The sequence below is a fragment of the Musa acuminata genome, chromosome BXJ1-6 (assembly GCF_036884655.1).
Source record: "Musa acuminata AAA Group cultivar baxijiao chromosome BXJ1-6, Cavendish_Baxijiao_AAA, whole genome shotgun sequence".
Classification (NCBI taxonomy): Eukaryota; Viridiplantae; Streptophyta; class Magnoliopsida; order Zingiberales; family Musaceae; genus Musa; species Musa acuminata.
Window position 1 is genome coordinate 25,066,728 of NC_088332.1, and position 15,773 is coordinate 25,082,500.

A 15,773-nucleotide genomic window follows, 5' to 3' on the forward strand; every position below is an offset into this window, starting at 1 on the left:
ACACACATATGGTAGACATTGCGATGAGTAGAGGTTCGGATATGAGATATCCGCCAGAGCCCTTGTCTTATTGGATATCAAATAAGCCCTTGAATTATTGGATCCCATGGACGAGATCCAATAAGATCACATGAGAGATTATTGGATAGAGATCCACTAATCTAAAAGACTTGGGTAATTGGATGCAGATCGAATACCCACTAGGGGAGGATCCATTAGGTTTTGATAGGGGGCCTCTATAAATAGGAGGGATTCAGAGCCTCATAGGCTAGAGCCTTTGATTGCCTCTCCTATTCTCCTCCCCCTCTCAATCGTAGAGCAAACCTGGAGTTTTGAGGAGCGTCGTCATAGCCCTGCTGTGTGGATCACCGCTAGAGAGGAGGATGCTTGACCTCCTTCACCCTCTCCTAAAGATCTGCAAGGAAACAGGGATATACGATCTCCCTAGGTAACACAATCTACTCTATACGCAGTTTTAAGTTTTATGGATTTTGCGCACCAATATTTGCACGACGACGAACGTCTCTTTGGGAATAGGGGACTTTATTTTTCTTGTTCTTCCACTACACACGTGATGTCGCCCCTAAGATTTTCCAATAGTGGTATCAGAGCCATGTTGTTCGTGCGAATGATTGGTTTTGAACTACGTGTGTTGTATTTAGGAAGAATTTTGAGGGCAAAATCGTTGACGCAAAAACAAGGAAGGGCAACAATAGTTGTTGCCCTCGATCTGCGTGCCTGTAGCCACCTACAGTGGCAGCCATAAGGCCGCCCACATGCAAGCAGCCCCCTGTAACGGCGACCGCAAATAGGGCCGCAGGCACGGCGACCACCTCCGTTGGCACTGTGCTCGCGCGGGGCAGTGTCGGCACCCTCGATTGCCACTTTGCGGGCATAGCGCCCGTAGCGACGCTTGCCCGCAAGCAGCCACCGCCGCTCGCCCGCGGGGGAGGATGTTGCAGGAATAACCCCACGAGCAAAACCACCCGTAGGGGTGGCGGTGATAGCAGGGGCGCCCGCCTATGGGTGCACCCAACTGCAACGGCGACATCGCCCTCGGGCACGCCACCTATAGGCTAGGGCAGCGCCCCGCCCTTCACCGCACATCCTGCTGCTGGCAGGGTGGCGGCGGCGGCAACTATAGCAGGGGAAAGGGAGAAAGGGAGTTAGGGTTTTTTTGGGTAAAAAGATAGTTTTACTCTTGTGAAATTGAGAAATTCTAGTTTTTGTCTTTTGTCCAAATTATGAAAATGCCTCTAGGAATTCAGAAATTCCCTATATGTTTTTAATTTCAAAAAATATTAATTAATTAAAAAGTTTAGTTGATTATTATTTTTATCATTATCTAGTAGTCCTACATGATGATGATTATTTATACATGTGATGTATGATGTATGGACGGATGATCATGGATCGTATGATGTGTGTACTTGTGATTATTATTATTGGGGTCTGCGAGCCTCCATTATATTTCTCATTTATTGTCGGGCCTGCATGCCTATGATTAAGTTATAATCATATGAGAAGGCGCAGCGGGAGCGTGGATGCGATAGCGGGACCCACGAGATGGATGATTGCAATGCATGGAGATGCATCGAGATGTCGATGGAACCGACGAGAACGAGATGGAAGATCACAGGGCATGGAGATGCACCGCTGCACACATAGATCTTGATGTGAGTGATCAGGCCTACTGGCTCAGGTCTGATCACGTTAGGTTGTGGTCCATGATCCTCTGGTGTAATTGCTTATACACATACTAGATATGTATATATATTTGCATGTGATGTAGATATATATTAAATATGTATATGTGTGACATGTCATATTAGGAGACCAAATCATACAAACCTCTCTCTTTATAATATTAAGTCGGTAAACGTGAGGCAATTAGATTGACCCACGTGGCCTTCCATCGTTATAGGTAGGAACCGATTCTAGGTGTAGGTTGAGTTGGTCAAGTCCCTCAAGGCTCACCTATATCACAACTCGCCATCTTGCTTACGACATAGAGATGTCACCGGTGACTTGAGGACATGGTATGCTTGGTCGAGTCCCTCGAGGGTATATCATCAAATCAGACTCATCTTGTAATGAAGGTGTTGACTTAACCGAACATCATGGTTGGTCGAGTCCCTCGAGACCATGGTGATTCGGAGGCCGAACAGGACGGGAATCATAAGGAGTTGTGATCGGCAAGAGTTGCCTACCTTTTGGGCTTAGTGTGATTGGTCGAGTCCCTCGAGGTTACACTAAGACGCTGATTGGATCCTGATCCCCACTAGAAGTCTGCCAGAGACTTCCGTTTCACGTGCTGAGGTCGTCGCATGACTCGCTAGGATATTAAGATCCTTGTATTGCGGTTATTTTAGGATCCCACCTTTTTGGAAGGGATCTTAATCTTGCTTACGAGATCAAAATTCAAAAAAGATTTACCAAGAACTCTTAGATTATTGACGACGTCCGTGAAACGGGTGTACATGTCGCCTATAGGCTCACTTGGTTGCATTTCAAAAAGCTCAAAATCATGCAATAAAATGTTAACTTTCGAGTCTTTGACTCTACTAGTTCCCTCGTGCATGATTTCAAGTGTTCGCTAAATATCAAAAGCCGTTTCGCATGTAGAAATCCGATTGAACTCATTTTTGTCCAAAGCGCAAAATAAGGCATTCATAGCCTTTGCATTTAAAGAAAAATACTTCTTCTCCAAATCTGACCATTCGTTCATCGGTTTAAAGGAAAGTTGAAAACCATTTTCAACAATATTCCATAAATCCAAATTTATAGAAATCGAGAAAACTCTCATTCGAGTTTTCCAATAAGTGTAGTCCAATCCATTAAACAACGGTGGACGAACAACTGATAAGCCCTCTTGAAAGCCATGAAGAGCCATTTCTCTCAAGTGTAAATCCGAAATGAGAAATACCGGGCTTTGATACCAATTGTTAGGATCAAGAGCACTAAGAGGGGGGGGGGGGTGAATTAGTGTAGCAAAAAACTTTCGACGATTTAAAACGACATTCGTACGATAAAAACGATTTCAGTAAGAAAGCCGATTCAGAAATTACTTTAACTTGTGATCAAGCGAGATGCAGTTAAAGCAAATATATAAAGGCAGTTTGCACTTATGATGGAAATCAGAATGTAAGCACAAACTGAAATATGATGTTCATACGATAAAACCGATTTTCGTCTTAACGCCAATTAGGAAAATACTTAACTATGAAACACGTTCGTAAATGAGCAGAAGGCAGTGCTACTAAGAAGGTTTGCAGTAAAGATAAAATGCTCAAAGTAAATGCAAACCAAGATTTAGAGTGGTTCGGTCAATCTTAACCTACATCCACTTTTGGCTTCCTCCACCGACGAGGTCACCGACGTCCACTAGAGTCCTTCCTTCAATAGGTGAAGGCCAACCACCCTTTTACAGTTCCACTCCGTTTGACGGGCTTAAGAGACAACCCTTACAGAATTTGTTTCCTCTCTTGAAAGCTTAAAACTTGGAAGAAAAGAGGGAGGAGAACTTCTAGCATTTACAACACTTTTGAGCTCTAAAAATCACAAAGTAAGATTGGATTTTCGGTGTCTTTTGGTTGCCCTTTCATGCAGAAAAGGGTGGGGTTTATATAGGCCCCAAACTGGTTTGAATTTAGAGCTCAAAAGTGTCTTTTCCCGGATTTTTAGGGTCCTGGCGGTACTACCTCCTGACTGGGGCGGTCCAACCGCTTGACAAGGGCGGTTGCACCACCCAGTCTCGCTCGGAGACTGAGCCCAGGCGGTGCCACTGCTTGATTGGGGCGGTTGCACTGCCCAGTCTCGCTCTGAGACTGAGCCCAGGCGGTACCGCCTGACCTGGGCAGTTGCACCGCCCAGCTTTCCTGGGATACCATCTCCTGGGTAGTGCCACCGTCGACCCTAGCGGTGCCACCGCCTAGTAGGAATTCTGGTCCGAATGGGTTGATCCATTCAGCCCAATTTGGGTCTATCAAGGGCCCAATTGCCCCCATATTAAGTTAATGGGATCACCTCTCATTCCTAACTTAATCTACATGCTAACTACAATATTTCTTAAGACATTTACTGCAACTTGCTCCAGTGCGTCAATCGCTTCTTTCGACGAGCTTCCGGTGAACATCCGACGAACCTTTGGCGATGCTCTGACGGACTTCTGGCAAACTCCTGGACTTACGACGATCCACTTGGCGAGTTCCGATAAGCTTCTTTGGCAAGCTCCTGGGCTTCTCGGATTTGTTCCCGCAGAACCTCCGACGACCGTCCGGACTTCCGTCGAACTCTCGAACCCCCAACGTGATCATAGTATTGACTCCGGCGCAACTCCTACTACGTGTCTTACTTCCATCGTAGTTAATCCTGCACATGTAAAACAAAACTTCGATTGAGATAATTAATCCTAAGCAATTAACCAAGTTGTCTGGTATGTCATTGGTCCCTCGACGCTTCGTCCGATTCTTCGGCGCATCGTCCTCTCCTACAGCCTATTGCCCAATCAGCTAGTTGACTCAGCAACTCCGATATCCTTGGCACAATACCCGCTCTTCTTGGCCCGATGCCCGAGTCCACGGCCCAAAGCCTTCTGTCGAACCTTTTGACAATGGTTTCTATGTACCTGGACTGGGACAAGCCAAGCATCCTCTTGAATCTATCTCTATAGATTCTAATCCCCAAGATATAGGATGCTTCCCCTAAGTCCTTTATGGAGAAGTGTCTAGATAACCAAGTCTTTACTGTGGATTGCATTCCTACATCATTCCCAATGATGAGGATGTCATCCACATATAACACCAAAAAGGTGATAGCGCTCCCACTTACCTTTCTGTATACATAAGGCTCATCTTCGTTCTTAACGAAGTCATAAGATCTGATTGCCTCATCAAATCTTATGTTCCAACTTCGGGAAGCTTGCTTTAGTCCATAAATGGATCTAAGCAACCTACACACCTTATCTGGGCAGTTCTTGGACACGAATCCCTCAGGTTGCATCATATACACTTCCTCCTCGAGGTTCCCGTTGAGGAATGCGGTTTTCACATCCATCTGCCAGATCTCATAATCATAGTGTGCTGCAATAGCCAATAGAATTCTGATGGATTTTAGCATTGCTACGGGTGAGAAAGTTTCGTCGTAGTCAACACCTTGCCTTTGACGATGCCCCTTAGCCACTAGCCTTGCTTTATAGGTCTCTACCTTTCCATCTACTCCGATCTTTTTCTTAAAGATCCACTTGCAACCGATGGGTACAATACCTTCGGGCGCATCAACTAGGTTCCAAACCTTATTGGAGTACATAGAATCCATCTCAGAATTCATGGCTTCTTGCCACTTCTCGGAGTCTATACTCATAATAGCCTCCTCATAGGTCTGAGGATCAATATCCTCTACATCCTCTGCTCTAATATGTCCCACATATCTCTTAGGAGGATGGGATACTCTATCAGACCTGCGTAAAGTTGAAACTTGTGTATTAGGTACCTGAACAGACTCGGGCTATAGAGTGGTGCTTGAGCTTGGTTCTCCAACCTCGCTCAACTCTATCATTCTCCCATTGTCTCCGCCAAGAATGTGTTCCTTCACGAGGAACACTACTCTCTTAGCTACAAAGACCTTTTGGTCCTCGAGATGATAGAAATAATACCCACAAGTTTCCTTGGGGTATCCCACAAATATGCATCGCTCTGTCCTTGATTCTAACTTATCGGGGTTGTGTCTTTTAACGTGGGTAGGGCAGCCCCAAATCTTAACAACCTTAAGATCAGGCTTCTTCCCTTTCCATATCTCATATGGTGTAGACACTACCGACTTAGTTGGAACTCTGTTCAGAAGGTAAGCTGCGGTTTCTAGGGCATATCCCCAGAATGAGATGGGTAGGTCAGCGAAACTCATCATGGACCGTACCATATCTAATAGCGTACGATTCCTCCTTCCAAAGATACCATTGAGCTGAGGTGTATAAGGAGGTGTCCATTGGGATAATATCCCATGGTCCTTGAGGAACTGAGTAAACTCTGTACTTAAGTACTCACATCCTCGATCTGATCGAAGAGTTTTGATACTCTTTCCAGTCTGGTTCTCCACCTCATTCTTATACTTTCTGAATTTCTCAAAGGCCTCGGACTTGTACTTCATTAAGTACATATATCCATACCTTGAGAAATCATTAGTAAATGTAATGAAGTAGGAGTAACCTCCAATGGCATGAGTTGACATGGGTCCACATACATCACTATGTATGAGTTCCAACAACTCAGTGGCTCTCTCTCTAGTTCTACTAAATGGAGATTTGGTCAGTTTTCCACGAATGCAAGGCTCACAAGTTGCATATGACACATAGTCGAATGGATCTAGATATCCATCATTTAGCAACTTTTGAATCCTTCTTTCATGGATGTGACCTAGCCTACAATGCCACAGGTATGCACTGTTCAACTCATCTCGTTTCCTTTTGGACACATTTACATTCATGATATGTGGAGTGGTGTCTAACATAAATAAACCATTATGCAATGTTCTTTTCGTGATGATCTTATCATCTAATAATATCGAACAACCATTGTTCTCAAAAACAAATTTATATCCACTAACTGTTAAACATAAAATGGAGATAATGTTTTTGATAATAGAAGGAACAAAATAACATGCATCTAATGCAATAAAAGCTCCACTAGGCAGATGCAGGGCGACCTCGCCAACATCTAATACAGCAACTTTTGCTCCATTAACCATCTTGAGGTCCATCTCGCCTCTCTCTAGTCTCCTAGGCCTTGCCAGAACCTGCAACGAATTGCATATATGATAAGCACTACCGGTATCCAATACCCATGTGTTATCATAAGAGTTTGACAAATGGAGACTGATCATGAATGTACTTGAAGCTTCATCAAGCTTTTGTTTCGCCCTTTCTGCAATGTACTCTTTGCAGTTTCTCTTCCAGTGCCCATCTTTACCACAGTGGAAGCACTGGCCTTTGTCCTTTGTTGGGTCTTTCTTAGTAACCTTTGCTTTACCTTGTTTGCCCTTGCCCTTTCCCTTCTTAAGGGACCTTTCTGCTTTCCTTTTCTTTCTGGTCTCACCAGTGTAGAGAACTGGCTTCTCTTTCTTAATAGTACTCTCTGCCTCCCTCAACATATTGAGGAGCTCTGGGAGAGTCACCTCAAGCTTGTTCATATTAAAATTCATTATGAACTGTGAAAAGGAATCTGGTAGGGACTGAAGCACAATGTCCACACACAAGTTATCCTCTAGGACCATTCCTAGACATGTGAGTTTCTCTATCCACTCAATCATCTTTAGGACATGGTTCTGAACCGGTGTCCCCTCAGTCATCCTAGCGCGGAAAAGGCTCTTGGATATTTCATATCGTTGAGTCCTTCCCTGTTCCTCAAACAATTTGTGGACATGTAGGAGAATGAATCTGGCATCCATCTTTTCATGTTGTCTCTGTAACTCTGGAGTCATAGAGCCTAACATATAGCACTGAGCAAGAGTGGAGTCATCAATGTACTTCACGTAGCGAGCGATCTCATCCTCGTTTGCCCCTTCTTCAGGCGTAGGCATCACTGTATCAAGGACGTACACGATTTTCTCCGTTGTGAGAACAATTCTCAAGTTACGGAGCCAATCCGTATAATTTGGACCAGTGAGGCGGTTGACATCAAGTATGCCACGTAAGGGATTTGAAAGCGACATTTTCTAAAAATAAAGATGTAGCAGAAATGAATAACATGCAGATTTTGCAAGAAATAAACTATCAAGATATGGACTTCTATCTTAATATGCTCCCACTATTTTACTATCGAGTCACGCGACACCCTCAGCACGTGAAACGGAAGTCTCCAGCAGACTTCTAGTGGGGATCAGGATCCAATCAGCGTCTTAGTGTAACCTCGAGGGACTCGACCAATCACACTAAGCCTAAAAGGTAGGCAACTCTTGCCGATCACAACTCCTTGTGATTCTCGTCCCGTTCGGCCTCCGAATCACCATGGCCTCGAGGGACTCGACCAACCATGATGCTCGGTTAAGTCAACACCTTCGTTACAAGATGAGTCTGATTTGATGATATACCCTCGAGGGACTCGACCAAGTATACCATGCCCTCAGGTCACCGGTGACATCTCTATGTCGTAAGCAAGATAGCGAATCGCGATATAGGTGAGTCTCGAGGGACTCGACCAACTGAACCTACACCGGGAATCGGTTCCTACTCATAACGATGGAAGGCCACGTGGGTCAATCTAATTGCCTCACGTTTACCGACTTAATATTATCGAGAGATGTTTCTATGATTTGGTCTCCTAATATGACATGTCACATATATACATATTAATATATATCTACATCGCATGCAAATATATATACATATCTAGTATGTGTATAAGCAATCACACCAGATGATCATGGACCACAACCTAATGTGATTAGGCCCGAGCCAGTAGGCCTAATCACTCACATCAAGATCTATGTGTGCAACGGTGCATCTCTATGCCCTGTGATCGTCTATCTCGTCCTCGTCGGTTCCGTCGACATCTTGATGCATCTTCATGCATCACGATCGTCCGTCTCGTGGGTCCCGTTATCGCATCCACGCTCCCGCTGCACCTCCTCATATGATTACAACTTAATCATAAGCACGCAGGCCCGACAATAAACAAGAAATATAATAGAAGCTCGCAGACCTCAATAATAATAATCACAAGTACACACATCACACGGTCCATGATCATCCGTCCACACATCATATATCATATGTATAAATAATCATCATCATGTAGGACTACTAGATAATAATAAAAATAATAATCAACTAAACCTTTTAATTAATTAATATTTTCTGAAATCAGGGACATGTAGGGAATTTCAGAATATATAGGGGTATTTTCGTAATTTGGATAAAAGACAGAAACTGGAATTTCTCAAATTCCGAGGGGTAAAACTGTCTTTTGCCCAGAAAACCCAAATGCCCTTTCCCCCCTTCGCTGGTGCCGCCGCCGCCACCCTGCCGGCGACGGCCTGTGCGGCGAATGAGGGCACTGCCCTCGCCTGCAGGCGGCACGCCCGCTAGCGGCGCTGCCGCTGCAGGTGGGCGCCCCCTTCGGGCGCCACTGCCTCCGCAGGGGGTGCTGTCCCACCGGGCGGCCGCCCCTGTGGGGGGGGGTTTCGCCCGCGGGAGCAGCGGCGGCAGGCGCCGCTGCCCTGCGGCGGCAGGCGCTGCTTCCTTGCGGCGGCAGGCGTCGCTGCCCTGCGGCGGCAGGCGCTGCTTCCCTGCGGCGCCTCTGCCCGTGGGCTGCCAGCCCCGCCGGCAGCAAGCCTGCAGCAAGCAGGCCGCCGGCCGGCTGTTGCAGACGCAGCCCCTGTGCTGCCCGCCTTCGGCTGCGCTTCACGCACGCAGATCGAGGGCAGCAATGTTGCTGCCCTTTCTCGCTTTTGCGTCAACGATTTTGACGTCAATATTCTTCCTAAACACAACACACGCAGTTCAAAACCAATCATTCGCACGAACAACCTGGCTCTGATACCACTGTTGGGAAATCATTGGGGGCGACATCATATGCGCAGCGGAAGAACAAGAAAACAAAAATCCCCGATTCCCAAAAAGATGTTCGTCGTCGTGCGAAGATTGGTGCGCAAAAATCCGCAAAACACAAAACTGCGTATAGAGATTGTGTTACCTAGGGAGATCGTATATCCCTGTTTTTTTGCAGATCCTTAGGAGAGGGATCCTTAGGAGAGGGTGAAGGAGGTCAAGCGTCCTCCTCTCTAGCGGTGATCCACACAGCAGGGTTGCGACGACGCTCCTCAAAAATCCAGGCCTACTCTGAGGTGGAGAGGGAGAGGAGAATAGGAAAGGCAAGCAAAGACTCTAGCCAGGCTGTGAATCCCTCCTATTTATAGAGATCCCGTGTCAAACCCTAATGGGTCCTTCCCTAGTGGGTATTGGATCTGCATCCAATAAGACAAGGGCTCCGTCGGATATCTCATATCCGAACCTCTACTCATCGCAATGCCTACCATATGTGTGTGACCCTCTAGGCCCAATATCGAGTTGGCCGTGAGTCATACCTGTCAGAACTCCTTCTAACTCAGTGAATTATTATCTCTGTAATAATTCACTCGACTCATCGACTACGGACGTACTAGGCCACTACGCCGTAGTCCCCAAACGATACAGGGGAATCCAATCCATTGGACCTGTCTGTCCTCAGTTACCATGTACTTATAGTCCCTCATCCATCTAATATCCCAGAGACCGTATATCGAGCATGGTGCTGTCAGACCCATACGGTTTCTACTCGAGTCTCGCTCTAATCGGATTCTCCTAGAGAACTCTTTCTCTCTCAACCCGAATGACCCTGGCCAGGGATTTGTCTGAGCAAGAACACATAGGATATTCCTCTCATGACGTCGAGAGTGGATGATCCTCTATTGACACTCAATAGCCCTCGTAAGGTCGACTACCACTCCCAATGACCAGCTGTACTAGATCTGGGGACAGCCAAACATATAAGTCTGGTATCAAAGAGTGGAGCACTCATACAGGACATCCTTGGTGTCTCAAGTCTAAGGACCAGATACACCACTAGGACTACGGAATCGCTGTCTGACAATAAGGCATCATCAACCATCCAACATTCCGTAAGCGGATCAATTAGTGAACTCATTCTCCAATGAGCACCTGTACTGTATCCCTAGTGTCGCTACACGAGCAACTATGAGACCAGCTGCATCCATCATATGGACGGGTATACAGCACACCAGTCTATCCGGTTATCACGATGTCCCTCTCGAGTAACCTATGACCGGGATTATTTAGGATATGTGTTTAAAGGTGAATCGATCTCATTATCGTGATCTCATCACGATCCGATTCCCATTGCACAAATCCAAGGACATCACAATATATATGCATTTATGAAATAGTTATAAAGTGATATACGCCAAAATATAATAAGCAAAAAGATTCTGTATCAAGTCACACGTGTCATCACTCACGTGATTGGCTTGCTGGGCACCTATGACTAGCAGATGTAACAGCACCATGCTCAATATACGGTCTATGGGATATTAGATAGATGAGAGACTATAGGTACATGGTAATTGAGGACAGACAGGTCTAATGGATGGGATTCCCTTGTATCATCTGGTGACTACTGCGTAGTGGCCTAGTACGTCCGTAGTCGATGAGTCGAGTGAATTATTACAGAGATAATAATTCACTAAGTTAGAAGGAGTTCTAACAGGTATAACTCACGGCCAGCTCGATATTGGGCCTCGAGGGTCACACACATATGGTAGACATTGCGATGAGTAGAGGTTCGGATATGAGATATCCGCCAGAGCCCTTGTCTTATTGGATATCAAATAAGCCCTTGAATTATTGGATCCCATGGACGAGATCCAATAAGATCACATGAGAGATTATTGGATAGAGATCCACTAATCTAAAAGACTTGGGTAATTGGATGCAGATCGAATACCCACTAGGGGAGGATCCATTAGGTTTTGATAGGGGGCCTCTATAAATAGGAGGGATTCAGAGCCTCATAGGCTAGAGCCTTTGATTGCCTCTCCTATTCTCCTCCCCCTCTCAATCGTAGAGCAAACCTGGAGTTTTGAGGAGCGTCGTCATAGCCCTGCTGTGTGGATCACCGCTAGAGAGGAGGATGCTTGACCTCCTTCACCCTCTCCTAAAGATCTGCAAGGAAACAGGGATATACGATCTCCCTAGGTAACACAATCTACTCTATACGCAGTTTTAAGTTTTATGGATTTTGCGCACCAATATTTGCACGACGACGAACGTCTCTTTGGGAATAGGGGACTTTATTTTTCTTGTTCTTCCACTACACACGTGATGTCGCCCCTAAGATTTTCCAATAGTGGTATCAGAGCCATGTTGTTCGTGCGAATGATTGGTTTTGAACTACGTGTGTTGTATTTAGGAAGAATTTTGAGGGCAAAATCGTTGACGCAAAAACAAGGAAGGGCAACAATAGTTGTTGCCCTCGATCTGCGTGCCTGTAGCCACCTACAGTGGCAGCCATAAGGCCGCCCACATGCAAGCAGCCCCCTGTAACGGCGACCGCAAATAGGGCCGCAGGCACGGCGACCACCTCCGTTGGCACTGTGCTCGCGCGGGGCAGTGTCGGCACCCTCGATTGCCACTTTGCGGGCATAGCGCCCGTAGCGACGCTTGCCCGCAAGCAGCCACCGCCGCTCGCCCGCGGGGGAGGATGTTGCAGGAATAACCCCACGAGCAAAACCACCCGTAGGGGTGGCGGTGATAGCAGGGGCGCCCGCCTATGGGTGCACCCAACTGCAACGGCGACATCGCCCTCGGGCACGCCACCTATAGGCTAGGGCAGCGCCCCGCCCTTCACCGCACATCCTGCTGCTGGCAGGGTGGCGGCGGCGGCAACTATAGCAGGGGAAAGGGAGAAAGGGAGTTAGGGTTTTTTTGGGTAAAAAGATAGTTTTACTCTTGTGAAATTGAGAAATTCTAGTTTTTGTCTTTTGTCCAAATTATGAAAATGCCTCTAGGAATTCAGAAATTCCCTATATGTTTTTAATTTCAAAAAATATTAATTAATTAAAAAGTTTAGTTGATTATTATTTTTATCATTATCTAGTAGTCCTACATGATGATGATTATTTATACATGTGATGTATGATGTATGGACGGATGATCATGGATCGTATGATGTGTGTACTTGTGATTATTATTATTGGGGTCTGCGAGCCTCCATTATATTTCTCATTTATTGTCGGGCCTGCATGCCTATGATTAAGTTATAATCATATGAGAAGGCGCAGCGGGAGCGTGGATGCGATAGCGGGACCCACGAGATGGATGATTGCAATGCATGGAGATGCATCGAGATGTCGATGGAACCGACGAGAACGAGATGGAAGATCACAGGGCATGGAGATGCACCGCTGCACACATAGATCTTGATGTGAGTGATCAGGCCTACTGGCTCAGGTCTGATCACGTTAGGTTGTGGTCCATGATCCTCTGGTGTAATTGCTTATACACATACTAGATATGTATATATATTTGCATGTGATGTAGATATATATTAAATATGTATATGTGTGACATGTCATATTAGGAGACCAAATCATACAAACCTCTCTCTTTATAATATTAAGTCGGTAAACGTGAGGCAATTAGATTGACCCACGTGGCCTTCCATCGTTATAGGTAGGAACCGATTCTAGGTGTAGGTTGAGTTGGTCAAGTCCCTCAAGGCTCACCTATATCACAACTCGCCATCTTGCTTACGACATAGAGATGTCACCGGTGACTTGAGGACATGGTATGCTTGGTCGAGTCCCTCGAGGGTATATCATCAAATCAGACTCATCTTGTAATGAAGGTGTTGACTTAACCGAACATCATGGTTGGTCGAGTCCCTCGAGACCATGGTGATTCGGAGGCCGAACAGGACGGGAATCATAAGGAGTTGTGATCGGCAAGAGTTGCCTACCTTTTGGGCTTAGTGTGATTGGTCGAGTCCCTCGAGGTTACACTAAGACGCTGATTGGATCCTGATCCCCACTAGAAGTCTGCCAGAGACTTCCGTTTCACGTGCTGAGGTCGTCGCATGACTCGCTAGGATATTAAGATCCTTGTATTGCGGTTATTTTAGGATCCCACCTTTTTGGAAGGGATCTTAATCTTGCTTACGAGATCAAAATTCAAAAAAGATTTACCAAGAACTCTTAGATTATTGACGACGTCCGTGAAACGGGTGTACATGTCGCCTATAGGCTCACTTGGTTGCATTTCAAAAAGCTCAAAATCATGCAATAAAATGTTAACTTTCGAGTCTTTGACTCTACTAGTTCCCTCGTGCATGATTTCAAGTGTTCGCTAAATATCAAAAGCCGTTTCGCATGTAGAAATCCGATTGAACTCATTTTTGTCCAAAGCGCAAAATAAGGCATTCATAGCCTTTGCATTTAAAGAAAAATACTTCTTCTCCAAATCTGACCATTCGTTCATCGGTTTAAAGGAAAGTTGAAAACCATTTTCAACAATATTCCATAAATCCAAATTTATAGAAATCGAGAAAACTCTCATTCGAGTTTTCCAATAAGTGTAGTCCAATCCATTAAACAACGGTGGACGAACAACTGATAAGCCCTCTTGAAAGCCATGAAGAGCCATTTCTCTCAAGTGTAAATCCGAAATGAGAAATACCGGGCTTTGATACCAATTGTTAGGATCAAGAGCACTAAGAGGGGGGGGGGGGTGAATTAGTGTAGCAAAAAACTTTCGACGATTTAAAACGACATTCGTACGATAAAAACGATTTGGGTAAGAAAGTCGATTCAGAAATTACTTTAACTTGTGATCAAGCGAGATGCAGTTAAAGCAAATATATAAAGGCAGTTTGCACTTATGATGGAAATCAGAATGTAAGCACAAACTGAAATATGATGTTCATACGATAAAACCGATTTTCGTCTTAACGCCAATTGGGAAAATACTTAACTATGAAACACGTTCGTAAATGAGCAGAAGGCAGTGCTACTAAGAAGGTTTGCAGTAAAGATAAAATGCTCAAAGTAAATGCAAACCAAGATTTAGAGTGGTTCGGTCAATCTTAACCTACATCCACTTTTGGCTTCCTCCACCGACGAGGTCACCGACGTCCACTAGAGTCCTTCCTTCAATAGGTGAAGGCCAACCACCCTTTTACAGTTCCACTCCGTTTGACGGGCTTAAGAGACAACCCTTACAGAATTTGTCTCCTCTCTTGAAAGCTTAAAACTTGGAAGAAAAGAGGGAGGAGAACTTCTAGCATTTACAACACTTTTGAGCTCTAAAAATCACAAAGTAAGATTGGATTTTCGGTGTCTTTTGGTTGCCCTTTCATGCAGAAAAGGGTGGGGTTTATATAGGCCCCAAACTGGTTTGAATTTAGAGCTCAAAAGTGTCTTTTCCCGGATTTTTAGGGTCCTGGCGGTACTACCTCCTGACTGGGGCGGTCCAACCGCTTGACAAGGGCGGTTGCACCACCCAGTCTCGCTCGGAGACTGAGCCCAGGCGGTGCCACTGCTTGACTGGGGCGGTTGCACTGCCCAGTCTCGCTCTGAGACTGAGCCCAGGCGGTACCGCCTGACCTGGGCAGTTGCACCGCCCAGCTTTCCTGGGATACCATCTCCTGGGTAGTGCCACCGTCGACCCTAGCGGTGCCACCGCCTAGTAGGAATTCTGGTCCGAATGGGTTGATCCATTCAGCCCAATTTGGGTCTATCAAGGGCCCAATTGCCCCCATATTAAGTTAATGGGATCACCTCTCATTCCTAACTTAATCTACATGCTAACTACAATATTTCTTAAGACATTTACTGCAACTTGCTCCAGTGCGTCAATCGCTTCTTTCGACGAGCTTCCGGTGAACATCCGACGAACCTTTGGCGATGCTCTGACGGACTTCTGGCAAACTCCTGGACTTACGACGATCCACTTGGCGAGTTCCGATAAGCTTCTTTGGCAAGCTCCTGGGCTTCTCGGATTTGTTCCCGCAGAACCTCCGACGACCGTCCGGACTTCCGTCGAACTCTCGAACCCCCAACGTGATCATAGTATTGACTCCGGCGCAACTCCTACTACGTGTCTTACTTCCATCGTAGTTAATCCTGCACATGTAAAACAAAACTTCGATTGAGATAATTAATCCTAAGCAATTAACCAAGTTGTCTGGTATGTCATTGGTCCCTCGACGCTTCGTCCGATTCTTCGGCGC

The 15,773-nt window shown here is 45.7% G+C and overlaps 1 pseudogene; it reads left to right on the forward strand.

Annotated features, from left to right (window-relative positions):
* The first annotated feature begins 1,022 nt into the window (after positions 1–1,022).
* Positions 1,023–15,773, forward strand: part of LOC135677490 (uncharacterized protein At1g76660-like) — a 32,025-nt pseudogene continuing 17,274 nt past the window's right edge.